We start from the raw sequence: 6,630 nt of genomic DNA, 5'->3' as shown, positions 1-6,630 counted from the left end.
CAAATTATTTTGCCTTTTGGCTTAAAATCAAACTTAAAATCAATTGCACATTCAATTGGAATTATGAAGATAACCTCTGAAATTCTATGTATTTTATATACTGTATAAAGTTTTAAATAAGAAACAGAGTTTTTCTTTAAATTTAGCACAAAGGTATTAATGCTATGTTGGCTTTATTTCAACATTTCTATATTTAATTCAAAACCATCCTATGGTGGAAAGGCACTTACCTAGAGTGAGCATGAAATGTATCTTCTAAACTGGGATACATTTGAGAGGGAAAAGGGGAACACAAAAAATAATTAAAACTTGCTAATTGATTTTCAGTAGGTATAAACCAGGACTATCCCAGCCAAACCAGGCTGATGGTCACCCCTTCCTGATCCAAGTGTAGGGAATCATTTATGATTTGGATGAGCAGAGCTTTGTGGGTCAAGTGTTTATGCTCACAATATGGCTATATAGGTTAGAGATGTGAGCGAGACCAGATACAGGTCCTGAGAGTGATCTGCTTCCTCAGTGATTCCATCTGTGTTGCAAGGGGACCTCTGAGGTTTTTTATAACTGTTGCATCAACCAGGGACCTCAAGTTTATACCATCAAAGTGATTTTGTGATTCTTTCTCACTTTCTTTATTGCCTGATTTGGGTAGATACAAGTCACCACCACCAACATCATGGGTTGCTTTTAATGTTTCCAAGAGGTCACAACTCTAAAGTCATTTTAATGGCATCTCACTGGCTTTGGCATTTCCTTCATACTATTTTTCTGGCTCTGAAACAAATGCTTGTTTCTGCTCAGGATAAAGGTCACTAACTACTTCTTAACAATCAAATCTAATCAAATTTATTTTTCTTAATACTAATGGACCACATGATTAATTATCTAAATGACTGTCTCCTACACTTCAATTTCCTTCATACCCAACTTCCCCGCTAACAACACACACACACAACCCTCACCTCTCTAATTTCTTAGTTCATCCCTTAAGGCTCACTTTCTCCAGGAAAACTCTAAAAGGTGCCCAGCTCTGTGTTTTCACAGTATCTAACCTCACCCTTATCACGTTGTTTTATGATATTTGACTTCTCTTTCTGACTCCTCTCACCAGATCAGGAGTTTATTAAGGGCTCAGAAAGTATATAGATCATACATCTTTCTCTCTTAGCACTAAGTTTAAGGATCAGCACACGATGGTGTAGAGAAACTTTCCTGTTGGAGAAAAGGCATAAAAATTTATGTCATGTGAACACACGGGAGCCTTCAGAATGAAGACCCAAAGATCCAGGGAAAATTTCCCATTTTTATGATTAGCTTTGTTAACCCAAAATATCTGAGACAGGTCTCAGTCAATTTCGAAAGATTATTTTGCCCAAGGTTAAGGATGCACCAGTGACACAGCCTCAGGTCCATGATCAGACTTCCACTGCATACACAATTTAGTCTGGTTCAATGAATTTGCATTTCTACATAAACAATAGGGCAGAGGAAGCAATCAGATATGCATTTGTCTCAGGTGAGCCTCAGAGGGATGACTTTGAGTTCTGTCTGTCTTTCGTCCACAATGAATTTCCTTGGGCAAATTGTGAGGGAGGTATGTAGCTTCTTATATTTGTAGCTATCTTATCCAGGAATAAAATGGGAAGCAGGCTTTCCTAACATAGTTCCCGGCTTGACTTTTCCCTTGGCTTACTAATTTTTACCCTTGGCTAGATGATTTATATTCCTTTCACAGGTTCAACAAAGTATGGACGGCCACGTAGAAATATGATTGGACAAAAAGGGAATGACATACTGCTAACAGACTGAGTAGGGAAACCCAGCAAAGCTGTCTGTCTAGATTCTTCTTGGCCTCTCTGTGTAGCATTCCTTCCTTATGGGTGTGGGGCAGGTCTCTCTCTGGAATGGGGGTCTTATAACCCACAGTCAAACAAGATAGGTCAGATAATTTCTTCATGGCCATGTTTGCATATTTTTTGGTTCTTATCTTTTACACAGAAAGGCAGAGGGAAGGTTAGAGAAATATGTTTAGGTTTTATGGCTGGCTTTAGGGAAAAAGTCTTCTGGTTTCTATTATCTACCTTGGGGAAGAAGGATTCTAGTTTCTATGGCAGCATCAGGGGGAGAATGGGAGTGAAAGACAGGAAGGAGAAGGTCAGAGAAAACCTTTTGCTTTTGAGGCTGCTTCTGAGGCCTTCATTTTTGGGGTGCTGTTTTCTGAATCTCAACACTGGAAAAAATAATAATTAATCAAGAGTTCAGACTTTGCAATTAGGACAGATTCAGGGCTGAATCTCAATTACTTTAGTTACATAAATTTGAGAAGACTTCTTAAATGCTCTGAGCCTCATGTTCCTCATGCAATGATAGTGATAATAAAACCTACACTTGTCCTTTCTCAAACATCACATCTGACCTAGAATTTTATTATCTCAGTTTAAGGCTTAATAGTGTAAAATTCATAAACCCCTGGGTGAGGTAACATTTTCAGCTGATTTTGGCAACTTAACAGGTTTGACAGGTTGGATTGACATTTTGATGGGCTAGAGAGAGGGAAGTCCTGAAGATTCCAAACAGACAAGGAAGCTTTGGGGAGAGGCAAATAAGCAGAAAAGATGAAGTTATAGCAATTCAACTTATCTCTCTCCCCTTCTCTGTAAAATGGAAATTATAATAGCAACTACATTAATAGCTGTGAGGATTAAATGAAGAATATGTGGCTCTTAAAAAGTATTAGCTGTTTTGTTGTTGCTATTGAAGATGCTCAGAAGACAAACATGACTTTGTTCCCGATTTGTTTTTAGGATTGTATGTACAGACGGCATATGGATTTGGCAGAGAAGAAAAGCAATACTCTTAGACTTATTTCCTACATTTTAATGTTTTTCACTGTATACAGGTGTGCCTTAAGTTTTTAAAGTGGAATAAAGAGCAGCGGGTCACATAAGAGCTCATTATATGGGTCTCTCATCATAGCTTAGATCCTGACATGCTAAGGAGAGATTATGTTGCATCTGTGATATTAAAATACATCTGGGTATCTATTACTTTTTGGCCCTTTTCTATAAAAAGCACAGAAGCTGAGAATCATGTCTCTTTAGAGCAAGATTGAACATACTCTCTCTTTCACTGAGGGAGGTATAGGGTTCAGGGCTTAATCTTGCACTTTGCTTATCCTTAATAGAAATAATAATACCTACCTTATAGGATGTGAAGATCCTGGGATTCCAGGGTAGATGGCCATTCTGTTGACCTGAATATGCTTTTAATGTGCAGAATTAATCTAAGAAAAGTGAAAAACTGGTGAGATTTTACTTCAAAAAATCCAAATTATATGCAACTTAAGTCATCTTCAGTAGAGTTTCAGAAATGATAGGGGAGATACAATTTAAAGTGAACTTTGAAAACAAGACAAGGTGACTTGCAATGAAGGCTATTTCTAGGGTAAAAGGGACTTCGAATAGAAAGAATGAATAAAGAAAACTGAAGGAGAACTTGATTCTATTGCAACAAGAAACATATGGGAAATTCCAACTATCTGGAGCAAACCAACTTTAAAGCAGACTGTAAAAACTGACCCTGCTTATCTCATTTTAAAGCATGTGGTTCTTTCCTCAACCAAAAACATAGATGCCAGGTTATACTTTATAATTTCCACTTTCATTAAAGGTCATTATAAGGACTTGCCACCTAAAATGTGATGTAAATATTTTTTGAAAAAGCTACTATATCACTTGTAATTCCCTCTATAAAGTACCTGCAATAAATGCATTTTTAAAATCAGATTTCAGCAATATTTTCTTCACCTGTGACATACTACTTATTTTGTTTATCATTATCATAATGGGAGAATGGAACACTTTTCTTTGTTTTTTGTTCTTACTTCCTTAAAATTTTAGAGTAATAGTCATGTACTAACCTATAAGAAATTTAGAATGGGGCCGGGCGCGGTGGCTCAAGCCTGTAATCCCAGCACTTTGGGAGGCCAAGACGGGCGGATCACGAGGTCAGGAGATCGAGACCATCCTGGCTAACATGGTGAAACCCCGTCTCTACTAAAAAATACAAAAAACTAGCCGGGCGAGGTGGCAGGCGCCTGTAGTCCCAGCTACTCGGGAGGCTGAGGCAGGAGAATAGCGTAAAACCCAGGAGGCGGAGCTTGCAGTGAGCTGAGATCCGGCCACTGCACTCTAGCCTGGGCGACAGAGCAAGACTCCGTCTCAAAAAAAAAAAAAAAAATATTTAGAATGGTTCAATTGGTTAGGCTTTCTATGACAAAAATATCTAAGTCTCTAGTTACTAAAACGTTAATGTTTATGTGGCATCATGGTCTATACTGTAGTCAGAGTCAAGACACATAGCTATATTTTTTAGATCAATAATTTGTTCAGTTATTTATAACCAAGAGTATTAAGAGAACTTGGATTGCAGACAAAATTATATTCTGCAATTATATTCAATTTTTTTCAGAATGTTACCTTAGGACTGGCCTGGTACATACTTGCACATCTTTTGCTTCTTATCTTAATAAACACTAGCCACTATTTTCTTTTCAGTACATTTTTTTTCTTCTTCTTCTTGGGCAGGGTAAAGAGAAGTTGATTATTCTGATAATTGCCTGTGGAGAAGTTTCTCTGGACACAATTTTATTAAGGGCATTGAGTCTCTTTGGGGTTAATTTTTTTCTTCCCAATGACCACACTGTGCACAATGGTGATATTGTGAATTTTGAACCCGAATTTATACCAGTTCAGACATCTTTGGCTTCCTCATGCTGACATAGGCTTGCCCAGCTGAGAATTTGAAGATGCAATAATTTTTAAAATGTATTACCGTCATTATTACAATTAGTTTACTTATTGTTCCCCAGATATTTTTTCAACAATGTTCTGCTAAATCTAGAGTGGCTGCTTGCTAATAGAACTTTAGCTTTTTCACTAAGCTGCCAGGATGGGACTCTAATCCATTGTCAAAAGTAGTGGCCAAAATGTCCCTACTCATTGTGGCTGTGATACAGGTGTATTGTAAAAAGATCTGATTAACACATAATTGGGGATCTCTAAGTACACTTTCATGTTATTTAGAATTTTTATTTTGGCCCAAATATCTATAAGGTAGTGGGGAGTTATGTGAGTTTCTTAGGCCATGAAAACTTGCCAGCTTTAATAACTCCAGATAAGGATGGGTTATCAGCCAGCTTGGGCCCATTTTGTAGTACCCATCCAGGACAGACACACTGGCCAGGCACAGAAATATAACAATTCAGTGGGAAAGCTGATGCAGTTGGTTGAGGTGATACATTTCATGCATTTGTATGAATACTTCCTCTTGAATATTTGATGATTCTGGAATGGTTTGGAGAAGACTTCAAAAATAAAATGTTTAGTAAAAGGGAACTGTAGGACACTGAAGAATCATTGCTCAAGACCCAATATAGTCAGCTACTGGTGATAACCATTTCAGTACTTTGTTGGCTAGGACCTAGAAGCTGGGAAGACATTTATGAGAGATTATCAAAAGGGGAGAAGCTGTTGAAACCTTCATACTGTTTCATAATCAGAATTGTTTTAAGATGACCTAGTTCTTTATAATTATCTTCAGAAAAGCAAGGGTACAGGTTAACAGAGGGGGATTTATAGGGTAAGAACAGAAGGGCAGGGCAAAATCTATGTTCCTAGACAGACCGACTCTCCTTGTCTTGTTGACATAGTAATCAAAAAGGGAGACCACTGAAAATTTTTGCGTATTGAAAATTAATGAAAATTTTGTCTTCCTTTTATTTTAGGACTTGTTAAGAAAAAACATGACCTAAAACTTGGAAATAAGGCAAAAATATTACTGCCTACCTTTTCAAAGATACTGCACTAAAGAAAGCACTGTCTCACAAGCCTGCCCAAGGGTTATCCAAGTCTGGGTAGCAAGGGGTCATTTGATTCAGGCACTACCCTGAGCAGAAAACAATGGCCCAAGACCTCAGCCAAACCCAGCTCTCCACCTGTTTTTGTACAACTTTGAACTGAGAATGCTTTTTTACAATCTTAAGTGGTTGGAAAAATATCAAAAGTAGAATAATATTTTGTCACATGTTAAGTGTATATGAAATTCAAACTTTAAAAGAATTTTCTTTTCACAGACATCACATCTTCAAGAGCAAATGCTTGAGCCCTTACCTGCAAGTTATAGTAGAAAAGTCCAGAAGTCCAGCCTGGTCCTCTCCAAGTTTCCAACTCCTATGCCTAGGGGTATTTTAAGCTTACAAGATCTAACTTGGTTACAGCGTCTAACTTTTAGCAGAGAGGCAGTGCTGAGTAGAAACTGGACTTACTAATCATATCAAGTCACTTAAGTTGGCTAGGACCCCCTACTTAGGTAGCGGCCATAAAGCCCAGGGCATCCTTGTGCCCTCAATGGTTCACTTCTGAGTGGTGGGCTTCCTGCTCCTCAATAGAGCAATCAGCAGAAAGGCCCCTAGAAAGCTACATTGTCTTCATCCACGAAGGACTCCCTGTCTCCTGTTTCTCAAAGGAGCATCCGAATTCTACTTTCATTCCTCTTTTGCCATTGCATTTTATAACTTAAAAGAAATAGATGATTGTAACAGAATAAAGAAAACTTTACATTGTGAGAAAA

The sequence above is a fragment of the Rhinopithecus bieti genome, unplaced genomic scaffold, assembly GCF_001698545.2.
Source record: "Rhinopithecus bieti isolate Rb0 unplaced genomic scaffold, ASM169854v2 scaffold_1403, whole genome shotgun sequence".
Lineage (NCBI taxonomy): Eukaryota > Metazoa > Chordata > Mammalia > Primates > Cercopithecidae > Rhinopithecus > Rhinopithecus bieti.
This window is presented reverse-complemented; position numbering follows the sequence as displayed.